Here is a 15,368-nt window from a genome sequence, read left to right as displayed (position 1 = left end):
CTTCACCCAAGTGCCAATCAAAGAAGCCTTGACAGCTATCCAAAACAAATATAACCCCCCCAAGCACATCCTAGATCTGACCAACCACTGCCTATCCAACACATACTTCATCTATAACGGACAAAAATACAAACAAATAGAAGGAGCACCCATGGGATCACCCCTCTCACCTGTCATTGCCAACCTCTACATGGAACACTTTGAAACCCAAGCACTAGAAAAATCTGATCACAAACCCAAACTCTGGCTCAGATACGTAGACGACACCTTCATAATCTGGCCACACGGGAAAGAAAAACTTGACAACTTCCTCACACACCTCAATAGCCTACACCCCAAAATACAGTTCACCATGGAAACAGAAGTTAACAACCAACTTCCCTTCCTAGATGTCTTAGTCTACAAGAAACCCAATGGCTCTCTAGGACACACCATCTACCAGAAGAAAACACACACAAACCGCTATCTGCATGCACTCACACCACCACCCAGCACAGATCAACTCAGAGCCAAGACACTCATCTCTAGAACAAAATGCTTAGCTGACGAACAACACCTAAAACCGAACTACACACTCCCACAAACGTACTAACATCCAATGGATTCCAGAGAAATAAGATTACCAAACTAATCCAAACAGAACCCCCCACTAAAATCCAAGACAGAGAACAAGAAAACGGCACAGCCCTCCTCCCATATATAAAAGGCACCACAGGCAGAATCAGCAAGATCCTCCACAAACATAACATCAAGACAGCATTCTGCACAAACCAAAAATATCCACCATCCTAAGAAACCCCAAAGACAAAATTGAGTTAGAAAATCAAGGAGTATATGAAATCCCATGCACCGCCTGCCCCACCACATACATTGGACAAACCAACAGAAGAATAAGTGCACGATTGAAGAACGCAAGAACTCATTCAAAAAAGAGGAACCAACTTCTTCCCTGGTCCAACACTTTAAAGTCACAGGACACGATATTGACTTTAAAAAGACCAGAACTATCGCCAAAACTGAACACTTTAACAACAGAATAATCAGAGAAGCCATTGAGATAGAAAACGCCCACACAGTATGAACAAACGAGATGATACCTCCGCCTACCAGCCATTTGAAACCCGCCTTATTGACAAACGAGTCCCTAACACGAGGAATGACACCAGACCCACACTCACGAGGTCCACACAGGATGTCACCACCACACATCCACCCAGAAAGCAGACCCAAACCCACACTGATCATGAAGCACGACCAAGGACCAGAAGCCAGACCGCAGCTGCAACATTAGCCATTTGAAACCCATCCCATCCATACATGCAGCAGACTGACACCCACTATGAAGATGTAGCATGACCACAAACATGAAGCCAAACAACAGCAATGCAGCTCACCAGCTCAAATCCCCCTGCAACTCAGACTAATCTGAGCACAACCAAGCCCCCACTCAAACAGGACACACCCCCAGCCAATCAGAGCACAAAAAAACCCCCAGCCAATCAGAGCACAGCCAAGCTCCCACCCAATCAGTTCAAACCCCCACTAGCAGTTAAAAAGGAAGAAACAGCTGCAATCACACATTGCTCCCAGAAGCACGAAGCTGAAGCCTGAAGATGACGAATGAGATTCGTCGAAATGTCGCCAAGACACTTCCAATTTTAGGCGGGAGAAAACCCAAATAACCAAAGATCTACATACAAACACCCGCGAAAATCTCAGAAAAAAAAAATATATATATATATATATATATATATGGAGGGAGGGAGGGAGGGAGAGAGAGAGAGAGAAAGGTGAACAACACATCCGAGGCTGGATATGGCTGGGAGGGGAGGGTGAGACAGGGCCAGGAGGGGCAAATAATTTAACAACTGGTTCTCTGTCCTAATGACCGGCTGAGTAGTGGTGGTGGTGGTGGTGGTGGTGTCATGTGACTGGGTGAGACTGACACCCATCTAGTCACACCAGTTGTTAAAATTATTAGCTCCCGGTGTTTTCTTTTCTGTGGGAAATTGGTCCAAATGGCTCTTTGGGTGTTTAAGGTTGTGGTCTATCACATATAAAATGCCAATAAGCTCCATTTTTCCATGCACTGGTTAGGTTACCTAGGCTGGTAATGAAATGTCTATAGCAGAGGTGTCAAACTGGTGGCCCACATGCCAGATGCGTCACGCGCAGGCCACGCCACCCCAGGTCTGTAATGGGAAAACCTCATAAAACCTCATAAAACATCACATGACGGCAACGTGGCAACGTGACATGGCAGGTTTGGCACCCATGGTCAACAGAAAGAGAAGCAAGATCAAAAACCAATAAACCAATAAAAATGAATAATTAATGAACTGCCCACAACATTATCCCTTTTATAAAAGTATATATAGCCATTCTGTATATATAGCCATTCCCTCTTATGCATTTTACCACACATATATAGGCATGAGAGCCAGTTTGGTGTAGTGGTTAAGGCATAAGATGAGAAAAGTGGGAAAATGAATTCTAGTTCTGCCTTAGAGAGAGAGTGACCTTGGGCCAGCATGTTGTGTCTTGCCCGCCCTCAGAGCAGCCAGGGCCTTCTTACCTGCTCCCGAACACTGAGGAATGTATGCCTCCCGGCCCAAGTCCTGGCTCCATGCCCACACAAACTGCAGAAGAAGGAGAATCTCCCGGCCCCAGCCCTGACTCCATGCCCAGGCAAACGGAGCAGCTAGACCCCTCCCCCTCCTCCACAGCATGTGAGCCTGAGGAGGGTTTATTCCCAACAGCTGATTGGAGTAATCCTCGCATCAGAAGATTGGATAGGCAGAGGCAACAGAGGGAAGGGAGGGGCAGGCCTTAATGAGTGCTGAGTCATGGAGCCACACCCCATGGCCTATATAAAGGATCTACTTTCTGGCAGTCTCTGAGTCAGGCAAAAGTCAAACTTATCTTGCTGAAGTCACTTACTGGTCTCCTGCCTGCTCTGAGGACTTTGCTAGGACTTTGGGCAGAGCTGCAGAGGCAAGCCTGATTCGGATTTCCCTGACCCAGCTGTCAGCGGAGGAGTGGGACACGACACAGCACTTTCTCTCAGCCCTAGGAAAGGATCAAAGGCAAACCACTTCTGAAAAACCTTGCAATGAAAGCTGTAGAGCCTTGTCCAGACAAGAAAAATGTATACATAATACATATATTCCAATACTGCCTTCTACAAGAAACAGTTAAAAAAATAGAAATATAAACAATAAAATGGGATGGAGATGGGGTGAGAAGTAACAGCATTAGGAAAGGAAAAGGAGGAGGTAATAAAAGCAGATGAAGGTAAGATATGAGAAAGGTACATAGGAAGAGCAGAAGGGGGGAGGGAGAGAGATAAAGATCAAGTTTAGGCATTATTAAATGATTAAAGCAAACAACTCCCAAGAAACAGCTGTTTTTAAAGATAATTTTCAATGTTTTCTAAGCCAAGCCCTGCTAAACAGGGTATTAAAGTCCTGAACTTCTATGAGGTACTAGGTAGGGGAATCGGTGATTCTATATTCATGCCCCAATTTTTATTTTCCAACTGAAATTAAGTTTTAATTGAAAGGGATTATTTTGCTGTCCTTTTAATACCATTTTTAAATATATATTTTTAACTTTTGCAAAATTCAAATTCATTAAGAAAGCTGGTACTTCTGTGAATACAGTTAGTCATTGTTTAATGACTGACTGAGACAGTTACCTTTTGCAGTAATAAAAAGGAACGGAGAGGTTAGGATGATAGGCTTACAATTGGTAGGCTCGCATTTTGAGACCTGGTTGCTGCTATGGGATGGGATGAGCTCCCAACACATGCTCCAGCTCCTGCTGACTCAGCAGTTCAAAAGTGGGCAACCATAAATAGATGGATGGCTACCACGTTAGTGGGCAATCTAATGCGGACATGAAAGGAACTCCAAATGGCGATGTTAATATTTAATCCTTTTAACCTGGAAGCGCTTTGGTACTCCTGACATGAATGTAGTGGTAGTAGTAGCAATAAAAAAAACAACAACTTTGTAACCGTTCCTTGCATTTAAGACCTTTGCTGATCTGTAAAACAAAGGCACAGGTGTGGTTTAACTTAGCAATTGCTTCACTGAATAGCAATATCGCAGGTCCAGTTGCCTAAACAATCTATATAGATCTATATGGACTATCTATATAGACAAGTAATGATAATCCTCTGTACAGTTACGTGTATGTGTATCTTTTAAATTAACCTTATTCTCTAATATATAAAAAGGATAGAGGAAGTGTAAATAGTGGATGGAGAGGGCAGAGGGGAAAAACCCTAAACAATTATAAATAGTTGCTGCAAAGTTTTAGGACTATACAAATCTACTTCCTGTAGAATAGTGGAACTATATAGCTGTTCAAAAATATTAAAGAAAAAAAATTTCAACGGAATTTAAATAAAAAGGCAAATCACACAATTTTTAGAGGCAATTCCAAGGTTATTGCAAGATAAATAAGAACATTTTGTTATTACACTGTTTCTTGGGCTTAATACTTTATTTTCCACCTTCTTCCCTCCCCATGTTTTAAAATTATAAGGATGCAAGCAAGCATGCATTTGTTCCTATTTGATCTAGAAAACTTACTAAACAGTAAATATATAAATAATGGAAATAGCACAAAGAAATAGACATTAAAAACGAATTCCCATAAATAAAATTTATCAAAATAATCTCAGCATCAGTCAAATAATAAAAGTTTGGGATAAGCCATGCCAATAATAGTATCTACAGCCCGATTCTTTTTTAAAGCATGAAGTATACTATGCATCCTGTTTATTGACACTGCTGTTCAAGAAATGTTTTTAAAAATTAATGCATTTTCCTTTTCAAAAGCATTTTGAAAGTTTAACATCACTAAGGCACAGTAGTATGCCCAAAATGCAATCACCCTCTAATGCCTTTTAAGAGACTTCCTAAAGATGATTTTGTGGATTGCGTTTTGACTCTTGTGGAGCTTCCAAAGTGCCTTTGATTATTTTTAATTTAACCAGGCAATTAAAGGATAAGCAAGACTCACAAATTTGGTTATGAAACTATAGTGGCAATGCTGATTGGGGGATCTCAACAATTTCCTCTGGGTTTTACACACCTTGGCCCATTTCCCTACTGCATTGATATACATATTTCATAATTACTGTTACTAGCTCTTTGGTAACAGTAATCTTTGGATACCTTTACCTAGGTGTGCTACCCCTTAATCTTAAGTATATGAAAAAAATAGCATCCCTGCAGCTTGTATGAAGATAAAATAAATAATGCAACTTCCTTGCCCCAAAAGCTCTGAGGCTAATTGAGCACACAAAACATTTCAGATACAATCATTCAATTGATTGATTTAGTGTGTGTGTGGGTTATAAAGATCTTATCCTACAATCTTTGAAAAAATGTTATCGATATCTTTAGAAATAAAGAATCTCCCCAGCAAACCTTTCCTCCTTGATTTTCTTAATTATTCTTTGTAAATTACAACCTTAAATCAGAAGCTTAGGAGAAAAATGTTTCTTTCAATTTTTATTAAGGTAATTGTTGCCTGAAACAAATGTACTTGGTTCAGTTATTCCTGGATTTTTTTCTTTAATTTCTGAAAAATCCAGCTGCTGTTTTCTCTGTTTGTCTGGAGCATATCTGATAGTAATGAGCCCAATGGGGTTCTTAAAAAGGTCCATCTGTTCTTATGTTTTAACAACAACAAAAAAGCTAGATACAGAAACTATTTTAATGCTTATAGAAGCTTATAGGCTCTATTGTGGCTGGAATTTGGTGTTTTTTTGGTCTATTATCTTAGTTTCATCCTATGGCTTTGTTTTCTTTCTCATTATTGAGTGAGGGAGAGAGATCAAGGTTGAGGCTTGACTATTGGGTGATTTCAAAATGAAAGGGAACGAGAACTAACATAATCTGCTTCCGTAATATCACGGGGTAGGAAAGTCTTCTATGTGCACATCAGGCTATGCTCCCAATTTTCAGTTAAGAGATGTTTTAGTAAACACATTTTCATCCTGCTCATGGAGGAGCTGTTATGTCCTTCTCCATTTTCCTTTGACCTGTTTGAGAGGGGATTGCACTCTCTGCTATAAAGTTCTCTCCCCTACATTGTCCTATAGGGGAGGGATAGGCAATTAATTTACCCAGGGAGCCAGATAAGAAACTGGGACTATTGTGGAAGGCCACTGCCAACCCCACTGCTGCTCTCCTGCTCCCAAAGCCACAGCTGCACTGCTGCCTCCCCCAACCCCTGACACCTACTAATGCTGCTGGCCAGACTGAAACTGCATGTGGGCCAGATGAGGGCTGCAGGCCGTAAAATGCCCGGGTCTGCTATTGATTATTACTTAAGTTGCCCATGAACAAGTTTTCATCCCTATGTCTGAATCTATCATTTCACTCAATTTCTGTTTGTGGTACCAATTGATGAGATGGTAGCATTTGCAGTCATGATGGTTTTGGTTGCTAGAGTTATGTTGTTACTTGGCCCACTCCTAAGCCAGACACCCCCCTCCCCCGCTTTCCAGAAAGCTCTCATCCTGCTCCTTCCCTATATTGTTCAAGGATATATGTCTACCACTTCTGAACGAGCAGTTGTGGTGTTGGACTTGATGTTTGCAGCTTTCAGGAGAACTTTCAGCTCCCTCCTCCAGCTCTTGGGATGTGTGTGTGTGTGTGTATTGCAGCAATAGCTCTGATTCTTTATCTCCCAAAAGTGGACTAAACTCAGAATTAATAGTTGCAAAACGGGATTTCAAGAACTATGTCAAGAATTTTATTTCAAGAAATAAACAATTATTTTATTATTTCTATTACAAATTCAATCAAGCTCATTAGAGAAAAGATGTAATATAGTATCAACAATGTTATGTTGGTAATATAGAACTAGCCAATTAAGTATTAAGTATCAGATCTAATTAGTGTAGCCCAATAGGAATACATTACAGAAAAGTTAACTAAAACAACATAATTAAATGAAGAAAAGGGGACTGTTTGAACTAGTCTCAGTTTTCATGTACTTAAATTATAAAAAATGTAAAATTAATATTACATCTTAATTGTTCATTAAATTAAGTTGTTATAAAATAAAATGTGTTAAGTGTCCTCTAAGTTATTCACAAGCAACAAGAACTATGCCATGAAGTTATAAATTTGTTTCAATTCTGGAAAATCTGTATTTATTACCAGCTGCATAAATAATCTAACTATGGAAACTTGTAGCACAGAGTACCCCAATGTTTCCAGCTTTGCGGACTGGCAGTGGGGGGAGAGGGGATAGTTTTGTGTGAACAGTAGGCAAGCATGTGCACACACAACTCCATTTGCATAAGTGGCAAGCAGCATGCCTGCCGTTCACCCAAATGGAGAGCGCACGCAAGCGCTTGCCTGCTGCTTGCGCAAATAAGGCCCGGTTGCAATCCCCTTATAGTCCACAGGTTGGTGTAGCAAAATTTTCTCAAGACAAGTGATGCTGTGGTTTTTTTTCCTTCAATGGTTAATAAGGTCAACATCTATATGAAGCCGCTGGGTGAGGTTATCCGTGGTTTCGGGGTGGATTATCATCTGTACGCTGATGATACTCAGCTGTACATTTCCACCCCGAACCACCCCAATGAAGCCGTTGAGGTGATGGGCCGATGTCTTGAGGCCGTGCGGGTCTGGATGGGGAGGAACAGGCTCCGACTCAACCCTTCCAAGACAGAGTGGCTGTGGGTGCTGGCGTCCCGGTACAGTCAGCTTACACCATCGCTGACTGTGGGGGAGGAAGTACTGACCCCAAGGGAGGGAGTGCGCAACTTAGGCGTTCTCCTGGATGATCGGCTGTCCTTAGAGGAACATTTGACAGCCGTCGCCAAGGGAGCTTTTTATCAGGTCCACCTGATCCGCCAGTTGCGCCCCTTCCTTGACTGGGACGCCTTACGCACGGTCACTCACGCCCTCGTCACTTCCCACCTGGACTATTGCAATGCTCTCTACATGGGGCTCCCCTTGAAGAGCACCGGAGGCTCAGTTAGTCCAGAACGCGCCGCTGGTGATAGAGGAGCACCGCATTGCTCCCATATAACACCTATCCTGCGCGGCCTACACTGGCTACCGGTAGTCTTCCGGGTGCAATTCAAGGTTTTGGTTACCATCTTTAAAGCGCTCCATGGCTTAGGACCGGGATACCTTCGAGACCGCCTTCTGCCGCCGATTGCCTCCCAACGACCCGTGCGCTCCCACAGAGTGGGCCTCCTCAGGGTGCCGTCGACCAAACAATGCAGGTTGGCGACCCCCAGGGGGAGGGCCTTCTCTGTGGCGGCACCAGCCCTGTGGAACGAGCTTCCTCCAGGATTACAACAACTCCCCGACCTCCGGACCTTCAGACGGGAACTGAAGACTTTATTATTCCAGCGTGCGGGACTAGCCTAAGAATAAAATGTTTTAGTTAAATTTTAATGGGGTTTTTACTGGTTTTTATTGTTTTAGTGATCAGGCCAGGATAATATTTAGTTTTAACTGGGTTTTAATGCTTATTTATTATATTGTTTTTAATATGCCTGTGAACCGCCCTGAGTCCTACGGGAGATGGTGCGGTATATAAGTTTGATAAATAAATAAATAAATAAATAAGTAATTGATATCTATATTCATCAGTCATCCTAATGCTCTATATTGTCTGGTCAGATTAAGGCAGGGGTGTCAAACTGGCGGCCCAAAGGCCGGATGAGTCACGTGCAGGCCACGCCCACCCCAGCTCCGTGATGGGGAAAACATCGTGAAAAGTCACGTGACGGCAATGTGATGTGGCGAGTTTGACATCCATGGATTAAGGCTTCAAGAAAAAATTTACAAGGAAGAACTTAGTCACATGAAAACCACAATAGTCTTTTTAATTCAAATGTTTAAAATTGCAATATTGGTACAAATGTATATTTCTACTAAATAACTATACTCGGATTTTTTTAAACAGATCAGATTCAACAAATAATTAGCAAAAAATAATTAACACTGTTTTATTTATGTAAAGTGACATGTAAAATCTGTAGCTTTCAGATTGGTTCATATGTTTTTATAATGCACTAAACAAGCAATTATACTGGAATTGGCTTTCATATTTTGCAAGTTATTTCTGGTATGGAAAAATACTTTTGGGTGAAATACAATTTTTAAAAAATGGTATCTTAAAATAACAAAATACAATATAATTACTTCCAACGTTAGTAAGCACAAAGAGATCACAAAAGTATATTCAATTTAGCCATTTAGCTAATTCAAAGACAAGTTGAATTATAAACAATTGTACAGGGATTTCAGTCCTTTAATGAAGCAGACATGTCATTCTGAATAAATGGGAGAATTATGGCATGCATTCCATTCTTTTATGCATATGTTCTCTGAGATAGAACTAAAGATTAAATACTGTGTGATATTTAGTGAGGCTATATTCCAAATTCAAATGAATTCCAAGGCAAATTAAAGTAAGTCAGAGCAGAATGTAATCAACTCAAGAGGAGCAGATATCTCTAACTGGCCTATAAAACTTATTTTTTTCTAGGTTAGGCTGTGATATGAAAAGTATGGAGGAGTAGATTCAATAGTTTTAGGATTCAGAGACAAAAGAAGTACACCATAAGATAATTATTGTTTCCAATTTATGAGGAATTAGGACAACAAGGACTGCTTAAATATCTAAGATGTGGATGCAAAAAATTCTTTAAATGTAGATTTCTACTGAAACGTCTACATTGAACGAACAGATTTTTTAAAAAGGGCTTGGTGGCATTGTCAGTTATATTTACAATGTAAGAATAGAACATACAAGAACCTTATAAAAGATGATAGAAGGAACCCTGTAGCAAGAATAAAGCTCCCGGGATGAATCAGATCAAACAATATCCTGAGCAATACAATATGGAGCAACATGATAATGAAGCTTAAACACAGACTCTAGAAGGTCATGCAATTCTGCTAGATAGAAATATTTCTTTAAAATAGGTAGCGTTAAGATACATACAATATCATTCCACTAGGAGTGGACTGACGTAGAAAATGTCAGTAATGAAAGGAATAAAAAAACTAAACATGGACAAAAATAAGTTACCAAAAATATCCCATTGATTCATTAATATTATTCTATGATGAAAAGTGTGGTGTTTAGATAGTCATTAGAATAACAGGTTTTAAGACTGATACAAAAAAATTATATAATTTTGTGCAGATATGTTTAAATGGTTCCTACCATTGCAAAATGAATGGAATATGAATGCTTTTTCTTGGATCTGATGAATTCCAATGTTGCTCCGCTAATCTTATTAGTCATCACTCTTCAAGTCCATGATGCATTCCATACATTTTATCTGATCATTTTTGTTTCCTTTAATATCGAAACTGTACAGAAAAGACAACAGAATTATGAAAAGTGAGTAGATAATATAAGGCCACTCATAAGTATTTCTTCAAGAAACTATTGCTTAAACTGAATTCTGAATATTTTCTCAAGTTTATACCATCTCTTTAAAAATAGTCTCAAAAGAAAATTTAATATAAATATATTAGAAATACTAGATCTATAAAATTCATAATGTTAATATTTCTTCCTTCTATCAGTAAGGGGCTCTGTCCTCAAATTTTGAATATTTATAGAACACATTTTATAAATAATATTTTTTTTCAGTATCAGCTTATGAGAAGCTCCGAAAATATCATTTTAAATATGTTCACATAGCTGAAAATGCCAATTTCTTAAGATACTTGAAAGTACATGAACATAAAACAGAATGACAGACTTAACCTTTAGTTACTGCCTATTAAATATGTTCCAAAGCACAAATGTACTGTAAAAAAATGCACTACAGAACTGTGTGCATGCTAAATGACCAAAACCGCTGAATTATGCTCCTTGATTGAATAAAAGTTCTAGGTAGTCCCAAATAGTAAAGTTCAACTGTTTTAGGAAATGTTAAAAATGCATAATGGCCACATTTTTCTTCTTTGACAATTTCAACAATTTTACTCCATTGCATTTTTTCGATTACACAGTTGTCACAGACAAAAATACATTTAGATCCCCTAAATCTATACAGACAAGCATCCTAGATGGCTTGGTAATAGTATCATCACAGTAACTATTCTGAGAAATCCTTGTGGCAATATCTTATCATTAATTTTCAGTGTCATACGTATTGTGCACAACTGTGATTTTGGAAGCTTTGATATCAGATTGATTGTTGTTCTCTCCAAAGAATGTATTATCCATGCGATGTATCTTTTTTAAAAAACCATACCCTTCCAAATATTTACACCGCACCAAAATGAAAGGGAATTATTTCAATTACACCCTGAGCCAATTTGCAATCCTTCAGATATCCACAACTCCCACTTATTCCAAATCAAAACCAGCAAAATAGCTAGGAAGTTGAATATTGTAGTCAATACCACGCAGAAGGCTCTCAATTGGAGTACAAGTATCTATATGTTCACACCATGGTTGCATTTCTGTAGGAGAAATCAATTAATGCAGATCAATTCATATTACAGGTAGTCCTTGCCTTGCAACCATCCATTCAGTGACCAAAGTTACAATGGTGCTAGATGTAGGGTTCTTCAAAGTTGCAGCCATCAGTGTCCCTGTGATGAGGCATTGCTAAATGAAGCCTATGTGTACTTATACAGCCACTGTTCATTAGGGGCTATCTCAGCTAGTAATCTTCACAAATTCAACAGTAAATCGATTTATGACCAAATTTCATGTTCCTGACAACAAAAGTTCTCTGTGTGAAACTAATTAAGGGCTGGTCAGTTTCAGGAAGAAGGGCAGGGCTAAAAAATTCTAATCCAGGCTTGTTAAATTGCAGTTAGCATTTTTTCAGGAAATAATACACAGGAGAAAAGCAGCTCAGGAATTCAGATACTGTAGTTTGTTTAAGCAATCTCTCTGCTCTGTGAAGGGGGGAAAAAAAGGGGGAGTCAGACAAGTGAACTTTATTTGAATGGCATGAAGCAACCAGTGATCTTCGAAGCATCTCTTTGGGTCATGTGATTACTTAACATTTCACAACAACCAAGTCGCTGGAATGGAATGTGGTCACTAAACGACAGAAGGGATTCTGAAGATATGTATCACATTTTTGGTGGCAATTTTTAATCCAGATGGTAAAGCTAATAGTCTGATATAAATTGTAATCCAAGAGAAGTGTAATCCAAGAGAAGCTAGCCATCATTGCTTCCTCCACATTTAAAGTAAGTTTTCCAAATGAATTAATAACTTAAATATGCACGTTTTACAGATGAAGATTTGGCTGTATCTTGGACTCCATATATTTGTCGAGTCCAAACTGTCATTGAGAAAGAAACAATGGCAGTGACTTGTCTATTCACTAGACACTCAACTTTTTACAGAGAAGAAAAATAAGATAGGAAGTTATCCAACTCCCCACATCCAGAAAAAAAATAATTGATTATTGCAGGATTTCATATTGATTAAACAAGATGACTTAACAAAATTACTTAGAAGTAACACAATGGAACTTATTACAGTAGACATGTATGGGGTCATGCTCACTGAACCCACCAAAACGTTATTGAGTTTTATATTATTTACTTCTTTCTTTATCCCATGCCTAATACACAACTCCTCTAATCTTACTTCATCCCCTTTTTGTTTTTATTTATGGAAGAATAAAAAATACAGATGTATGAAAGAAGGCATGTTACACATAAAAATAAGGCATCAACTAATTGTATAAATGTTTTTTATACCCTTCAATTTTTTTGTTTTGCAATAACCTCTGGCTAGAGTTTACATGTGTCTGAAAATACATGTATCTATATAATGATGTCACATTTATTTGGGAAAAAACTCCAGGATTGGTTTCAATTAATTAGCAATTTTAAGAAGGAAAACTGGGCACTACATGTCTTTATGTCTCTGGTTAATTTTCTGATTACTTCCCTCCCCCCACCACCACCACCCCGGTAATGAGTGCTTTGATACTACTTGTCAAATATACCACTCATTTCTTGGTAGTAGCTTTATTTTTGGAATATATTCTAGCACAATTTTTATTATTAGTTTTTAATAACCCAATATTACTTAATCTTATCTATTACAGTTAATATGCCCAAAACTGTAGTGACTAAAGAATTTGATTGTTCCAATCTTTGGAGTATATTGAAAATATATATATTCATTTTCATTCTTGTCACATATAAAGCAGAGCTCTACTTGAAATTCTCAGTCACCTCATCTGACCTGCAATATGCTGCATATTGATCAAGGTTTATAAACAGTAACATCTCAAACCGACAAAAATAAGTCTGGTTGCCAGGACTCAATTCTAGACATTTCAACCTGGATGACTGAGAATCTTCATCAACATTTATAAACAGAACTTTTCTTTCCCTAAGGCTTACTGAAACATCAATTCATACTGCATGTAATTTAGGTAGAATACAGTGAGTACTTGCACATTCTATTAACTCATATTTTCTATGCATGATCTGTTAATTAAGCCACAAGTGGCTGCTTTGAACAATATACAAAGCCATATATAATATTTTATAAATCATAAGATCTGGGGTCACATACTGCATGGATTCCCAACCTCCAGGGCGCAGCTCACTACCAGGCTATGGCCCATTCAGTACTGGGCTCTACGAGCAGCAGATTAGCGCACATGCGTGCACAGCTTGACATGCACAAGCGGTGGGCCAATGTGCACATGTAGCTCAACTTACACATGCCAGCCACCGCTTGCACAGGCTGCCAAGCCGTAAAGGTTGGGGACCGCTGACATACTGCATCATGCCAAAAAGCAACTAACTGCATTGTACTTAATTTATGAACCCAGCCAGTACATCACTTGAAATGATGCCATTGCAGCCATTATAGATGTAAAAAAAAAACCACTAAGCTAAAGGGAAAACAGATCTTTATATATTCAGCTCAAGCTACCATAAACTAACATTGTTTTTAGATAATTATTCTTTAAAATAGCTCTTATCCGTTTTAAAGAAAATAAACATAGACTTGGTTGTGAAGCTTAAAATGCTAAAAAAAATACAAGGAAGGGATAGTGAAGAGAAACAGTGGAGGCAATGGAGAAAAAATTTTCAAGACTACAAGAAGTTCTTACAAACTGTCAGTTATGACCAGCCCACCCAAAAGCGATCCAGTTTTCACATTCTGACATTCGGGATACTCCCATGATCATATGACTGCATTTTGGGTGTTTGGCAACTGGCCTATATTTACAGCTGTTTGCAGTGTTCCATGGTCACATGGCTTATTTTATTTTTATTGCAAACGATGGATTCACTTAACAACAGTGCTGTTTGAATGTCATTTTGTTCACTTAATACAAAAAAGGTCGCAAAATCAAGTCTAGTCACATGACGACTCACTGTATGAGTGAATTTGTAGGCTCAATTAAGATCCTAAGTTGAGGACTACCTATAGTAGAGATGATGAGCTTTAAACAATTTTATCTAAACTGGATCAAGTTGATCCTTACTAGCTAAGGTTCTTCCTTAAATACCAACTACTTTTCCTTTTTTCTTGAGAAGTGAGGTTAGGAGTCCCCCCACCTTTTTTTTTCTAGTCGAAAACAGGCTAATATTAGGAGTCAGTATTCTGCCTTAATGGGGTTGAGGGAAGCTTTCTGTCAGTGCTATTTTCTTTGGCTGAAAGAGTTTTCTCTATTTCCTATGAAATAGACCTCAAGAGAGGTCTGGCCACAGTGCCTGAATTGACATTACTTCTTTTTAAATTGACAAACCCTACCTTTCAGCTCTTCAATGCTGGCAGAGGGGAAAGCAAGTTAACTTGAGGCTTCTTTTTTGCTTCTATGTGCTGCATTAAACACATATGTAAATACAAAAAAAAAACTATGTCAAACCAATTTTGGAATGGAATGGAATGGAATAGCAGAGTTGGAAGGGATCTTGGAGGTCTTCTACTCCAACCCCTTGCTGAGGGAGGAAATCCTAAACAATTTCAGACAAATGGTTGTCTAAGCTCTTCTTAAAAATTTTCAGTGTTTTGTATTGTTATTTAAAAAATCAGCAAGGGTATACTCCTGTAATCAGAAGTTGAGCTTGACAACCTTTGCAAAAAAGTCATCAATGATTAGGTTTCCAAAGATATACACGATTAATGAAGAATCAGATGATTATTTAGTACTGAGGGAACTGATGGAATTGATCATCAAATTCACAGTTCAAGTAAAAGTGTACCATGCTAATTCAATTGAAACTATGCTGAATTTTCATGTAAAATGAGCTATTTAAAACCATTTGATAAATGATTTTAAAATGGAAGCACAACTTTTAAAATAGCTTTTCATGAAATTAAGCACTACTTTCTAACAGTTTCATTCTTATCAGGTT

General features: G+C 38.6%; 1 protein-coding gene across 2 annotated transcripts in view; it reads right to left on the bottom strand.

Annotated features, from left to right (window-relative positions):
- ZZZ3 (zinc finger ZZ-type containing 3) overlaps positions 1-10,360 on the bottom strand; it is a 50,206-nt gene extending 39,846 nt beyond the window's left edge. Inside the window, exons 1-2 of one of the 2 annotated variants that reach the window (XM_058177132.1) lie at positions 10,222-10,359; positions 2,941-3,069 (exon numbers count right to left, since the gene is read on the bottom strand). The gene's annotated coding sequence lies outside the window, so the exon portion shown is untranslated. Of the gene's footprint in view, positions 1-2,940; positions 3,070-10,221 lie in introns of both variants that reach the window. The other variant, XM_058177133.1, reaches the window with a different exon arrangement.
- Positions 10,361-15,368: the final 5,008 nt, after the last annotated feature.

The sequence above is a fragment of the Ahaetulla prasina genome, chromosome 3 (assembly GCF_028640845.1).
Source record: "Ahaetulla prasina isolate Xishuangbanna chromosome 3, ASM2864084v1, whole genome shotgun sequence".
Classification (NCBI taxonomy): domain Eukaryota; kingdom Metazoa; phylum Chordata; class Lepidosauria; order Squamata; family Colubridae; genus Ahaetulla; species Ahaetulla prasina.
Note: the sequence above shows the minus strand (reverse complement) of the source record. Positions and strands in the feature narration are given on the sequence as shown.